The sequence below is a fragment of the Trichechus manatus genome, unplaced genomic scaffold, assembly GCF_000243295.1.
Source record: "Trichechus manatus latirostris isolate Lorelei unplaced genomic scaffold, TriManLat1.0 scaffold00229, whole genome shotgun sequence".
NCBI classification, from domain to species: Eukaryota; Metazoa; Chordata; class Mammalia; order Sirenia; family Trichechidae; genus Trichechus; species Trichechus manatus.
This window is the reverse complement of record NW_004444165.1, coordinates 1,912,466-1,928,579: the sequence shown is the minus strand read 5'-3', so window position 1 is coordinate 1,928,579 and position 16,114 is coordinate 1,912,466.

The window sequence follows — 16,114 nt, the reverse complement described above, 5'->3', positions numbered from 1 at the left end:
GTCTAAATACAGGTTCCTCATGAGCACAATTAAGTGTTCTGGAATTTCCATTCTTTGCAATGTTATCAATAATTTGTTATGATCTACATAGTTGAATGCCTTTTCATAGTCAATAAAACACAGGTAAAAATTTTTCTGGTGTTCTCTGCTTTCAGCCAAGATCCATCTAACATCAGCAATAATATCCCTCCTGAATCATTCCCTCTTTGGAACCCAGCTTGAATTTCTGGCAGTTCCTGTCAATGTACTGCTGCAACCACTTTTGAACGCTCCTCAGCAAAATTTTACTTGCATGTGATATTAATGATAATGTTTGTTCATTTCTGCATTCTGTTGGATCGCCTTTCTTTGGAATGAGCACAAATATGGATCTCTCCTAGTTGGTTGGCCAGGTAGCCATCTTCCAAATTTCTTGGCATTGACAAGTGAGTGCTTCCAGCGCTGCATTCTTTTGTTGCAACATCTCAATTGGCATTCCATCAATTCCTGGAGCCTTGTTTTTCACCAGTGCCTTCAGTGCAGCTTGGAGTGCTAACTTCATTACCATAGGTTCTTGACCATATGCTACCTCCTAAAATGGGTGAATGTTCACCAATTCTTTCTGGTACAGTGACTGTGTATTCTTTCCATCTTCTTTTGATGTTTCCTGCACCATCTAATATTTTCCTCGTAGAATACTTGAATATTGCAAACTCAAGGATTCAATTTTTTCTTCAGTTCTTTCAGCTTGAGAAATGCCGCACGTATTCTTCCCTTTTGGTTTTCTATCTCCAGGCCTTTGCACATTTCATATAATACTTCACTCTGTCTTCTTTGAACCACCTTTGAAATCTTCTAGTCCATTCTTTTACTTCATCACTTCTTCCATTCACTTTAGCTACTCTACATTCAAGGGCAAGTTTCAGAGTCTGTTCTGATATCCATTTTGGACTTTTCTTTCTTTCCTGTCTTTGTAATGACCTCTTGCTTTCTTCATGTATGATGCACTTGATGTCATTACACAACTCGTCTAGGCTTCAATGATTAGTTTTCAATGTATCAAATCTATCCTTGAGATGGTCTCTAGATTGAGGTGGGATATACTCAAGGTCGTATTTTGGCTCTTGTGGGTTTGTTCTAATTTTCTTCATCTTCAACTTGAATTTGCATATGAGCAATGGATGGTGTGTTCTGCAGTCAACCTCTGGTCTTGTGCTGACTGAGGATATTGAGCTTTTCCATCGTGTCTTTCCACAGATGTAGTCAATTTGATTCCTGTGTATTCCATCTGGTGAGGTCCACATGCATAGTCACCATTTATGTTGGTGAAAAAGGTATTTGCAACAAAGAAGGCGTTGGTCTTGCAAAATTCTATCATGTGATCTCCAGCATTGTTTCTATCACCAATGTCATATTTTCCAACTACTGGTCCTTCTTCTTTGTTTTCAACTTTCACATTCCAATCACCAGTAATTATCAATGCATCCTGATTGCACGTTTGATCAATTTCAGACTGCAGAAGTTGGTAAAATCTTCAATTTCTTCATCTTCCCTTAGTGGTTGGTGTGTAAACTTGAATAATAGTCATATTAACTGGTCTTCCTTGTAGGTGTATGGATATTATCCTATCACTGATGGTGTTGTACTTCAGGATAGATCCTGAAATGTTCTTTTTGATGATGAATGCAATGCCATTCCTCTTCAAGTTGTCATTCCCAGCATAGTAGACCATATGATTGTACAATTCAAATGGCCAATACCAGTCCATTTCAGTTCACTAATATCAATCTTTGTGCATTCCGTTTTTGACAATTCCCAATTTTTCTAGATTCATACTTTGTACATTCCACGTTCTGATTATTAATGGATGTTTACAGCTGTTTATTCTCATTTTGAGTCATGCCACATCAGCAAATGAAGGTCCCAAAAGCTTGACTCCAATCACATCATTAAGGTAGACTCTACTTTGAGGAGGCAGCTCTTCCCCAGTTGTATTTTAAGTGACTTTCAACCTGAGAAGCTCATCTTCTGGCACCATACCAGAGTGTTCTGCTGCTATTCATAAGGTTTTCACTGGCCAGTTTTTTCAGAAGTAGACCACTAGGTTCTTCTTCCTATTCTGTCTTAGTTTGGAAGCTCAGTTGAAACCTGTCCACCATGGGTGATCCTGCTGGTATTTGAAATACCAGTGGCAGAGCTTCCAGGATCACAGCAACATCCAAGCCACCACAGTATGACAAACTGACAGTTTGTCAAAATCTTTAAAAACAGATTGATTGGAAACTAACCAGCTTCTCAAGTTAAAAAAAGTACGTAGCATTTATTTAATGACTGAATAGTCTACCCTGAAATATTTTCTAAACAAAATTTAGCTATTGTATCTTTTTCATAAAATGTAAAAATGATAAGTGTAATGATTATTACAAATTTCAACTAATGAATTTTTGCTATTATATTAAAAGATAAATTCATCAATTCAAATACAAGTTTCTTATAAATATTTCCACAGTCATGTTGTTGCTATTGTTGGTTGCCTTCAAGTCAACTCCTGACTCATGGCACCCCATGTGTACAGAGTAAAACTGCTCCATAGGATTTTTAAGGCTGTGACCTTTTAGAAGCACGCTGTCAGGCTTGTCTTCCCAGGTAGCCTATGTGTGGGTTTGAATCACCAATCTTTTGGCTAGTAGTTGAGTGCTTATCCATTTGCACCACACAGGGACACTGCCACTGTCATAATTAGTCTTAATTTCTATGCATGACATAAAAAATAGAAGGAGAAAATACTTCATTATATTTGAGGGATATGCTTATATCACATATAAGGCAGTTTTGCATCACTGTTAATAGTTCAATCCCTGGAATCAGATTGTTGGGATATAATCTTAGCTGTAATATTTACTATTCTGTGACCTTAGATAAATAACAGAAGTTCTCTGGCTCAAGATGGTAGTAATATCATATAACTCATAGAGATGTAATATATATGTTATGTGTTTTATATAGGTATCCAAGCAATGAAATATAAATCTAATTCAATATACTCTTAGAATTATTCAACTATGACTGCTTATTTTCTTTGATATAGAGGAGATGATAAAAGCTAGTAGTTGTATATCTTACAATTTTCAATAGTTTTATAAATATGAAATAAGTAGCTTTAATTTGACACAGTCTAAAATGATATGTAATATATGATTGGAAAAAAATTATTTCTTCATTTAAAGAATATACGGATAAGCATAAAATATCAAACGATTATATGATTAATTAAATATCAAAATCAGATGTTATTATATTAAGCACTGAGTTGTTTGCCTATCTATCCATCCATCTTTCCATCCTTCCATCCATCTTTCCATCCATCTATCTTTCTATCTATTTCTTCTTCCATAAACTATGGAACTAATATCCCAACTTTATTTCATATGCAAAATTATGCTGTAACAACTCAAAATGTCACAGACTTATACAAAGATTTATTTATAGAAGGATTTCAACAGCACTATAGTTTTAGATAATGAAATATTGGAAACAAAATCATCATAATATTTAAGTAAAGAAAACATAAACTATAACTGATCCATATAGTATAAAATATTATAGAATTTAAAACGGTACTTTAGGAAAAAGATAAACAGAAGGAAATCATATTGATTCATTTTAAAGAAAGGCAGTAGAGTAGTCTTTGTGATTCTAGTGGAAAAATACAGACATTAGAGGAAATAAGGCACATGTCAGCAAGCATGCATACGCTACTGTGTGTATGGGGGTATGAATTTCATCAAATACTTATTAAGTTTATTGGTTGATAGTGAAATTACCAAGTGATTTTATTTTCCATTTTGTGCATTTTATGTAACTAAAGAACTAAATCCCACCTAGTCCACCCACCTCACTTTTGGGATTTGCAGGAGCATCATATAGTCTTTTATTGCTTCTCTTCATATTTTTGTTCATAACAATATGATTTGTGTTAGGTACAGAATAACAGTAATTACAAAAAGCAATGCATATTTATTGCAATGCATAGCTAATTTAGTAATGTGGGCCTCCAGCAATTTCAGTCTTCCAGAATTTTGCATTCAGCCCAAAAGTTTATATCAAGGGTGGAAATCTCAGGAAATATTTGGGAAGCTTGTATCAGTGAAACAAGCAGACCTGTGTGAAACTCTAGGTGTGAGGTCTGGAACATATAAGTACCTGCCTAAAATTATTTTTTAAATCACCTTAAAGACCAAAGGAAATCACATTCCCCACACCCAATCTACCAGCTAGAACCCTTGAATATATCTCATAATTCATTTCTAATCCCTTAATTTCTCTTAAACCCCATGAAAATCATCCTATTTTGTATCATTACCTTTTACCTACAGTATAATTTCCTCTGTCTCCCTATGTTTATTCTTCTTCCTATCCAAAAAGCAATGAGAGTAATATTTTTAAAACCTAAGTCAAATCATAACCATCCCCCGACTTAAACCCATGCAATGCCTTCTTATTAACACTAAAAACAAAACCCAGATTTTCAACATCATTCTTAGAGTCATACAGGTTACCAATTATTATATAATTAATAAAACAATAATCATAATAATTGATAACCTGCATGGAGTGCTGATTATGATTCTAACAGCTCTATGTGCTCTATTTTAATCAAATCTCTGCACAACACTGTAAATTAGATTCTGTTATTGTTGCCATTTTACTGATGATGAAACTGAAGCTTCATTAGGTTAATAACTTGACCACGTTCAGTGGTATACCCTGCACTCAAACCCAGGCCTGTCTAAAGTAAGCCTGTGTTTTATTAATGCCTGTGTGATAGTTTCAGTTACAAGAAAGGAGTTAATCTGGCATTTTCTCATTGAAGAAGACGCAAGAAATACTGAAAAACTGATGCAGAACTTGAAAATCATATAAATTTAAGGTCTTTAAGTGTAGGAGTAGACAATTTTATACACAACAGTAATTGAGAATGCCTTTCACTACACATAATACAACAAAATTCATGATGGTGACCCTTGAACATCAAGAAAAGGTTAATTATATTAGGAAAGTATTTCCTTGAAGGCATAAAATAAGTACAATTGATTTTAGAGGTACATCTATGTTAAAACAAATGCTAAAGTATGTGCTTAAAGGTAAGTTTTTCAGGTACCTGATGGCCATTTCATTCCCTGATGGAAAAAGAAATGAATGAAATGTTTGCCAGCTCTCTACCAAATTTGTTTTCTTAAATGTATTTTTTCCTAAAACAAACCTTTCACAGGACATAGCTCAGATGATGTCAGCTCAGGAGAAATATTAGTGTTTAGGAGAGGGAGTTCACACTCAGATTCAACATCTGTAACTGAAAATAAAAACCAAAACCAACCCTGTTGCCGTCAAGTCAATTCTGACTCATAGCAACCCTATAGGACAGAGTAGAACAACCCCACAGGGTTTCCAAGGAGTGGCTGGCGGATTAGAACTGCCAACCTTTTGGTTAGCAGCCATAGCTCTTAACCACTACACCACCAGGGCTCCAACTGAAAATAAAGCAATTTAAAAATAAATAAATAAGAAAAAGGCATCAAAAGGAATTAACATGTGACTCTATTTATTGTTTATAACAACATATATCACTATGGCAATCTATTCTGTAATATATCTTAAAATTAGTTAATGATAGTTGATATAAAATATAATTTTAAAGTACTGAATAACACAAACATAGGGAACATAATGAAGGACATATTCTCTATTAGTAGGAAATAAATTTAAACAAGCCTTACTTTTCAAAGATACTTTGTTTGAATTCTGTCATAGTGACCTAGTGCTGCTGTAACAGAAATACTACAGTTGGGCAGCTTAAAAGATCAGAAATTTATTTTCTCACAGTTCTAGAGGCTAAAAGTCCAAAATTAGGGTCTCAGCCATGTCAACTCCTTCCTTGTCGGTAGCCCCAGGCGTCCCTGGTTACTTAGTGATCCTCACATGGCATCTGTCCTCCCCATGTGTGCATGTGTCTGTGTCTAATCTGTTCTTTATATTACTCAGAAGTGATTGGTTTTAGGACACACCCTACAGTGGTATGGCCTCATTAACATAATAAAACTCTATTCCCAAACAGGATTATATTCACAGGTATAGGAGTAAGGATTCCAATACATATTATGGGGGGACACAATTCAATCCATAATAAATTCCAAAAGATAGAACTGAGAACACATGCAATCTTAGCTACACCAAGGGTTTTAAAATTTGTATCCAGGATCACATTGAAAAACTGATTAAACTTCTAAAAACTTAGCTCTACAATTTAATAATAATCTAGAGTAAATAAGGCACATTAGAATTTGTTTTCCTTCTAAGAAAAATTATATTACTTTTGTTTCAAAATTTATTTGTTGACATCAAGATTATACTTTATTTTGCAGTATTTATAAAGGAATATAAAAATACTGCTCTTTCTTAGAAATATAATCATTACAAGGGTTGTTGGGACCTATTGAAATTTCCTGGTAACTTTCCTACTAGACTTGGTTTTTAAAATATATATATATTTATTTTATTTTGGTATTTTTTTGGAAAAGTTACAAAGCTCATGTTTTACCAAACAGGAACTGAAAATGTAAAGACAGATCTAAACCAATTCAGATTTCTATTGTTAGTGTCACAGCTGAATAGTAATATCCTGGGTTTTCAATTGAATGAATGTTTTATGAATATATTTATAACCAAAGATTCTACTGCCAATTTTGTTTTCTCTCTGTCCTTCTCAGCAACCTCACTGTAATACTGTAGCAATGACCTTTATTTATTAAAGGTGTCAGAGAGTTGAAGCTTGTGAAAATTTTACAATTTTTTAAATCAGAATTCGTTTTTTTTATTGAAAAACCCCATGGGAAAAACATACAAAACAAATGCTATTTTGAAAACTATTTCATTGACGGATTTTTAATGACAACGTTTGACATCTATTTGAAGGGAGTGAATCAACATACTTACTCAGCCTGTGAAAGTCAGAGTGGAAGGGCAGCACAAGAGACAGCCCAGTGGCAGATAATTGTGTTTCCAGCCCCAGAGAAGAGCATAAGGGGCTAAAAAGAATTAACTTTTGAGTATGGCACTGTAAAAAATGGAAAATAAAATATCTTTCCAGTAATGGCATACTATACCACCAGATAGAAGGACTACACAGAGTCACTGTACAAAAAAGAATTAGTCGACGTTCAGTCATTACGGGAGGTAGCATACGATCAGGAACTGATGGTACTGAAGGAAGAATTCCAAGGTCCACTGAAGGCACTGGCAAAAAAACAAGGCTTCAGGAATTGACGGAACACTAATTGAGATGTTTCAACAAATGGATACAACACTGAAGGTGCTCACTCATCTATGCCAAGAAATTGAGAAGACATCTACCTGGCCAACTAACTTGAAGAGATCAATATTTGTGCTCATTCCAAAGAAAGGTGATCCAACAGAATGAGGAAATTATCTAACAATATCATTAATATCATGCAAGTAAAATTTTGCTGAAGATCATTTAAAAGCAGTTGCAGCAGTACATCAACAGGGAACTGCCAGAAGTTAAAGCCAGATTCAGAAGAGGACGTGGAACTAAGGATATCATTGCTGACGTCAGATGGAGATCTTGGCTGAAAGCAGAGAATACCAGGAAGATGTTTACCTGTGTATTATTGACTATGCAAAGGCATTCGACTATGTGGATCATAACTAATTATGTATAACATTGCAAAGAATAGGAATTCCAGAACAATTACTTGTGCTCATGCAGAACCTGTACATAGACCAAAAGGCAATCATTTTAACAGAGCAAGGGGATACTGCATGTTTTAAAATCAAGAAAAGTGAGCATCAGGGTTGTATCCTTTCAGCATACTTACTGAATGTGCATGATGAGGAAATAATCCAAAAAGCTGTACTATATGAAGAAGACTTGGCATCAGGATTGGAGGAAGACTCACTAACAACCTGTGATATGCAGATGACACAGCCTTACTTGCCGACAGCAAAGAGAACTGGAAGCATTTACTAATAAAGTTCAAAGACTACAGCTTTCAGGATGGATTACACCTAAACATAAAGAAAACAAAAAGCCTCACAGCTGGACCAGTAAGTAAGAACATGACAAATGGAGAAAAAATTGAAGTCATCAAGGATTTCATTTTACTTAGATCCAAAATCAATGCCCATGGAAGCAGCAGTGAGAAAATGAAATGACATTGCATTGGACAAATCTACTGCAGAAGACCTCTTCAAAGTGTTAAAAAGCAAAGAAGTCACTTTGAGGACTAAGATGCGCCTGACCCAAGCCATGATATTTTCTCAATCGCCTCATATGCATGTGAAAGCTGGCCAGTGGATAAGGAAGACCGAAGAATTGATGCCTTTGAATTATGGTTATGGCAAAGAATACTGAATATACCATGGACTGCTAGAAGAACAAACAAGTCTGTCTTGGAAGAAATACAGCTAGAGTTCTCCTTGGAAGTGAGGGTGGCAAAGCTTGGTCTCAAGTACTTTGGACATGTCATCAGGAGGGACCAGTCTCTAGAGAAGGACATCATGCCTGGTAAGGTAGACGGTCAACGAAAAAGAGGAAGACCCTCGATGAGATGAATTGACACAGCGGCTGCAACAATGGGCTCAAACATAGCAACAATTGTGAGGATGGCACAGGACTGGGCAGTGTTTTGATCTGTTGTACACAGGGTTGCTATGAGTCGGAAACATCTAGACGGAGCCTAACAACAACAACACACCACCACCTATCGATCTGTTTGTCATCCTGTGCTGGCTTGGGTGTTGCTGTGATGCTGTAAGCTATGCCATTAGTATTTCAAATGCTAGCAAGGTCATCCATGGTGGACAGGTTTGGGCAGAGCATCCAGACCAAGACAGAACAGAAAGAAAGGCCTGGTGATCTACTACTGAAAATTAGCCAATGAAAACATTATGGATCACAACAGAATATTGTCTAGTATAGTGCTAGAAGATGAGGAATTTAACATACACAGCAGCCACAGCAATGGACTTAAACATACCAATGATGGTGAAGATGATGCAGCACTGGGCAACATTTCTTTCTATTGTACATGGTGTCACTATGAGTTGAAGCTAACTTCATAGCAACTAACAATAATACAGCATCCTACCGATTCGATCGGACAAGAAGTGGGTTGTAAGACAAACTAAATTCTGAGATGTCCTATCTCTTCCTCCGTGCTGGAAACTTTATAAGAATTGCTATAGAAAATATTGGTGAACAGTCATAACTACATCTAACAAAACAAAGTATAATCATTGCTATATTTGCCTTGTTCAGTGAGGATTGGGGGATAACTGAATAAAACTGAAGAATAGTATGAGAACCTTTGTAGATAAATGGCATAAATATTTTCTGATCTTGACCCTGCTACTTATAAAAAAGGAATATTTAGGGCCTATAAAATTATCCAAACTAAAACTTTTGCTTAAAATAGCTATGGCTTAATCACATTTAAACATCTGAGATAGACAACAAAATACAACTGTCTCAAAGACATTTCAAAGAAAATTATGAAATGATAATCCACTGCTCAGATTAAGAAAGTAACTTCCATCAACATCCAGCTCCTCCTATGCCTGGAATTCGAACAGGAAAATTTAGCTTTCTAATTATATTTAGTTTGTTCTATAATTAAAATGAATCAGTTCCCCTTCTAATAAAGTAATTGATGGCAACATTATCTCAGAGTACAATGGTTATCAGTAAAAAAATTCACCATGGATAATCCATAATGTGGTTACTACAGGGGTAGATACAAATTGTATTAAATATCATAGTGTGATGGTGGCTACCTTTTCAAAAGATCAACTTCAATATTAGTAAAAAATCATTAACAGTTTTCTGCCAATGACTTTGTTAACAATGTCTAGATCAGAAAAAAGCAAAGGCCTAATTTGTCAACAGCAGCTTTATTTTCTGAGCAAATCATTTAACCTCTTTAAACTCAAATATCTTTATTTATATAATGCACAGGTTGTCTTGTTGAATTTTACAGCTGTGCCAGTTACTAAGGACTCAAAGATAAATAAATCCTAGATGGATGATTTGCACTTGCAGAAAAGACATAATTTGTAATCTAAAAGGGAATCAGAAAGGAAGGCTGGTAACAGTGTTATTAAATGTAGAAAAGCATAGATATTACAGTGGGTCAGTGGATATAAAAATTGTCTTTGAAACCTAGACATAGTGTCCTTGTCTTAATCATCTACTGCTGCTATAACAGAAATACCACAAGTGGATGGCTTTAACAAAGAGAAGTTTATTTCCTCACAGTAATATAGGCTAAAAGTCCAAGTTCAGGGCGTCAGCTCCAGGGGAAGGCTTTCTCTCTCTGTTGGCTTTCTCCCAGACTAGGAGCTTCTCCACGCAAGGACTCTGGGTCCTAAGGATGCGCTCTGCTCCCAGCACTGCTTTCTTGGTGGTATGAGGTACCTACTCTCTGCTTTCTTCCCTTTTCTTTTATCTCTTTTAAGATAAAAGGTGGTGCAGGCCACACCCCAGGGAAACTCCCTTGACACTGGATCAGGGATGTCACCTTAGTAAGGGTGTTACAATCCCACCCTAATCCTCTTTAACATAAAATTACAATTACAAAATGGAGAACAACCACACAATACTGGGAATCATAACCCAGCCAAATTGATACACACATTTTTGGGGGGACATAATTCAATCCATGACAGTCCTCATACAAATAATTTAATAAATTATAATTAAGTCAGAGAATGTATTGTAGCTGTAGCTGAAATTTAAAATTATACACAAAAACACAATACACAAACATGTATCAATTATAGTATTCCAAGACCCCGATGACTCCATCAGCTTCTAATAAAAGGTTTATATATGTTCTTCCTGGCATCTCTAGCAATAAAAACAAATTTAAATGTAAATAACTGATATTACAGAAGTTTTATTTGATGTTGCAGAGCATGGTAGAACAGGTAAAATTGGGTACTGATGTTAGCAGTAGTGATTAAAAAAATACTTTAATTTTTGCCTGTTTAAATTACTTTTAGACCATCATCCTAACTATTATCTCATTGACCAAATGTTTATCTTAGAAGCACCTTTTTTCCAAAAGGAAAAATGTTGTGTTAGGCCTGAAAAACCAAGGACACTGACCACAAATACATTCTCAAGACTCAGAGGGCAGAAATTCTGACTCCAATCCATTATTTTATCTCTTCATCCTCATTTAGTGCATCTCATATCAAACGTACCTTTGAAATACACCCACTCCTCACTTACTGACATGGGCACAATCCAAAGATAAGGTCGTTATGTGAAAATTGGTGGTATGTGAAAATGAAGGATGACCACATCAGATCACAAAATGGAGGATAACTATATCATTACATTATTGCCAAATTACCTCATTACATAACTTCCAAATTACATCATTGCATAACTGCCAAATTACATCATTACATAACTGCCAAATTACATCATTTCATAACTGTCAAACCACTAACAATCACAGCCCAGCCAAGTTGACACATAACCTTAATCATCACAGCCAGCGCTACTCTCACCAAACACTTCGACATTTGCTGCTGCCAGAAGTATGTTCATTAATGTGCAAAATAGTCAGATAGTAGATTTTTTTACAATTATCTCACAGTCCTGGAGGGTAAAAGTCTGAAATCAAGGTGAAAGCAAGGCCATGCTTGTGGGAATATATGCCATTTAAACATGGCTGCACTATTGACAACTGCAGCCCCCACAGGCCTCTATGCTGCACAGTATGTTGAGACTTGTCTCCAACATGTTGAGACTTGTCCCGATTTGTTTTCCCAAATCTATTGTCCCTTTACTGATTGGCTTGTTTACCTGAGTTGCTTCTCCCTTGCCCACACCCAAAGCCCATTGTTTTGTTAATTGCTTTATTGCCTGCTGTATTGACTATAAAATAAACTCCTGGGACTGAAGCTGGGTCGACTCCTCAGAGTGACCCTCCTGGCCCCACTTCTCTGTAAGAGTTGTGCAGTTGGTTACTGTCTTCGCCGTCCCGATTACCGTCGCCGCTGCTACAGATGGTGCCCCGTGTGAGGGGCTGTGACACACGCTCACTCTTAAGGCTCTAGGGAAGAATGCGTCCTTGCCTCCTCCAGGTTCTGGTGACCGCAGGTGTTCCTTGGCTTGAGGCAGCCTAACTCTAATCTGAGTCTATGTCTTCACATGGCCTTCTTCTCTCTGTGTCTGTATCCTTTTCTCTTCTTAGAAATACAAGAGTCATTGGACTTAGGATTCAGCCTAAATTCTGCATGATTTCATCTCCTGATATTTTAACTAATTACGTCTGCAAGGACACTATTTCTAAGTAAGTTTACATTCCCAGGTTCCAGGTGGACATGAATTTTGTGGGGATACTATTCTACCCCACTATACCTGAAAAGGGAGTCTCTGAGTGGTGCAAACAGTTAAGCTTTCAGTTACTTGGGGAAAAGTTGGTGGTTTGAATTCACCCAGAGGTGCCTCAGAAGAATGGCCAGGTGATCTGTTTCCAAAGGACCCAGTCTTGAAAACCTTATGGAGTGAAGTTCTACTCTGCACAGGCTGGGTGGTCATGAGTCTGACTCAACAGTAACTGGTTTAGAGGGTTTTTTGTTTGCTTGTTTTTATACATAAAAAACAGATATTCCTATAAGACAATAATTGTATCATTTACTCATTTAATAAACATTTATTGAACATCTAGTATAAATCTGGTAAAGGAAAACCACCAGCAAACTAACCAGGCAAATTGCCTGATCTCATGGTTTTCATGGTTTTCACTTTCTACTGGGCATGAGGCAGAATAGCACAGAGGTAATAGATAGCTAGATGTTAGCTAACTAGATAGCTAGATATACAAATACAAATAGAAAGATGATATAGATGTAGATATAGATAGATACGATGAGTGCAGTGAAAGAAATAGAACAAGATAAAGAGAGTGAAAGTGACAACATTCAAGTTCTACTCTGATGTGTGTTAAATATCTCCTAACAATGAATACTCCCTCCTTATTCTCAGAGGACTTTATTGTGCAATGAATAATGGTAGATATTTTGCAGGGTTTTAGTTTTTAATACTTCTCTTGAAAAAAAGAAAAGTTGTAAAAGATACAAAATAAATACAAAATTCTAAAGAAATTTAACTCAAAAAGAAAAGAATCACTAAGTGTGGTAGAAAAAAAAATTGATTTGTCTTTTAAAAACTGTGTGTTGTTGAGATTCAATTTCCTCACTTAAAAATGGAGACAGACCTTACAGCCAACAGCATTGGGTTCCCATATTATGGCTACAAAACTCACCCACCTAGACGCTCTAGGGAACAGGGACACACTTTCCTCCCAGACACTCAGGGGCAGCTGCTAGCCTCCTGCCTTGCTCAGCGCATGACCCCCTATTGCAGCCAGATACTGTGCCTACACCAATCACCCCTGCCTGTCTAGGACTGTGAGATCCTGCACCACACACCTGGTGACTGATCACTGGAAACTTGAGTTGAATTCATACAAGAAAGGTAAACAGACTACTGGGCTCACATACATAGTAACAGATCTAACCACCTGATGACAGGATGTTAGGGCTTCAAAGGTACCAATAATCAAAGTAGCCACACAAGCAGCCTATTTGGGCATATCAAAACAAAACAAAACAAGAAACTAGGATACAGTAAGCAAACATAAAATAAATACAATAACTTATTGATGGCTTGGAGACAACAGTCAATATCAAATCACATAAACAGGCAGAACATGATGGCTTCAGCAAGCTCCCAAAACAAAGAATTAAAGACATTTTCTGGAGGAAGAGAATGCCTTGGAATTACTGGAGGTAGAATACAAAAGATCAATATACAGAACTCTTCAAGAATTCAGGAAGGAGACTGGACAAAATGCAGAACAAGCCCAGGAACATACAGACAAAGCAATAGAGGAACTTAAGAAGATTAGAGAGGAGCGTGATGACAAATTTAACAGGCTGCAAGAATCCATAGAGAGACAGCAATCAGAAATCCAGAAGATTAACAATAAAATTTCAGAATTAGACAACTCAGTGGAAAGCCACAGAAGCAGAATTGAAGCAATGGAAGTCAGAATTAGTGAGACTGAAGATAAAGTACTTGATACGAATTTATTTAAGGAAAAATCAGATAAAATAATTTAAAAAAATGAAGAAACCCTAAGAATTATGTGGGACTCTATCAAGAGGAATAACCTACAAGTGACTGGAGTACCACGACAGAGCAGGGGGGACGGGTAACAGAAAATACAGAGAGAATTGTTGAAGATTTGTTGGCAGAAATCTTCCCTGATATCGTGAAAGACGACAAGATATCTGTCCAAGATGCTCATCGAAACTCACATAAGGTAGATCCCAAAAGAAAGTCATCAAGACAAATTATAATCAAACTTGCCAAATAAAAAGATAAAAAGAGAATTTTAAGAGCAGCTAGGGATAAATGAAAAGTCATCTACAAAGGAGAGCCAATAAGACTAAACTCAGACTACTCACCAGAAACCATGCAGGCAAGAAGGCAATAGGATGACATGTATAAAGACTTGAAGGAAAAAAATTGCAGCTAAGAATTATACATACAGCAAAACTGCCTCTCAAATATGATGGTGAAATTAAGGCATTTCCAGATAAACAGAAGATTAGGGAATCTGCAAAAACCAAACCAAAATTATAAGAATTAGTAAAGGGAGTCCTCTGGTTAGAAGATCAATAACATCAGATAACAACCCAAAACTAGAACACACGACAGAGTAACCAGATATCAACCCAGATAGTGAGGCCACAATAATAAATCAAAGCAAAAATATAGGGAAACAGAGACATCAATATGTAAAAGATGGCAACATTAAAAAAAAAGAGGGACTAAAAAATGTAGACATAGATCTTTGATATGGACAGGAAGTCAAGGCGATATAAACAAAAGGTTGGTTTAAACTTAGAAAAATAGGGGTAAATATTAAGGTAACCACAAAGGAAACTCACAATCCTACACATCAAAATAAAAAACAAGAAAAACATAGACTCAGCAAATACAAAATCAACAGCAATGAAAAAGAAGAAAAGAAAATACAAAAAGAGAAACAACTCTGCACAGAAATTTAAGTGGAACAAAGAAAACGTCAATACCACACACACCAAAAAAAGATATCAAAATGATAGCACTAAACTCATACCTATCAATAATTATGCTGAATGCAAATGGACTAATTGCACCAATAAAGAAACAGGCAGTGGCAAAATGGATAAAAAAAATTATCCATCTGTATGCTGCCTACAAGAGACACACCTTAGACTTACAGAGAAAAACCAACTAAAACTTAAAGGATGGAAAAAATATATCAAGCAAAAAACAAAAAAGAAGCAGGAGTGGCAATATTAATCCCTGACAAAATACGCTTTAAAGTAAAATCCACCACAAAGGATAAGGAAGGACACTATATAATGATTAAATGGTCAAAACACCAAAAGGATATAACCCTAATAAATATTTATGCACCACCAACGACAGAGCCCCAAATGATGTAAAGCAAACTCCAACAGCACTGAAAAGAAAGAAAGACAGCTCCACAATAATAGTAGGAGACTTCAACACACCACTTTCGGAGAAGGGCAGAACATCCAGAAAGAAGCTCAATAACAACATGGAAGATCTAAATGCCACAGTCAACCAACTTGATCTCATAGACATAGACAGAACACTCCACTCAAGAGTAGCTAAATATACGTTCTTTTCCAATGCACATGAAACATTCTCCAGAATAGACCACATATTAGGCCATAAACCAAGCCTTAACAGAATACAAATCATAGAAATACTACAAAGCATTTTTTCTGACCATAAAGCCATAAAAGTTGAAATCAATAATAGAAAAAGCAAGAAAAAAAATCAAACACATGGAAACTGAACAACACCTTGCTCAAAAACTACTGGGTTATACAAGAAATTAAGGATGGAATAAAGAAATTCACAGAATCAAATGAGAATGAAAACATAGCCTACCAGAACCTTTGGGACACAGCAAAAGCAGTGCTCAGAGGTCAGTTTACAGCAATAAATGCACACATC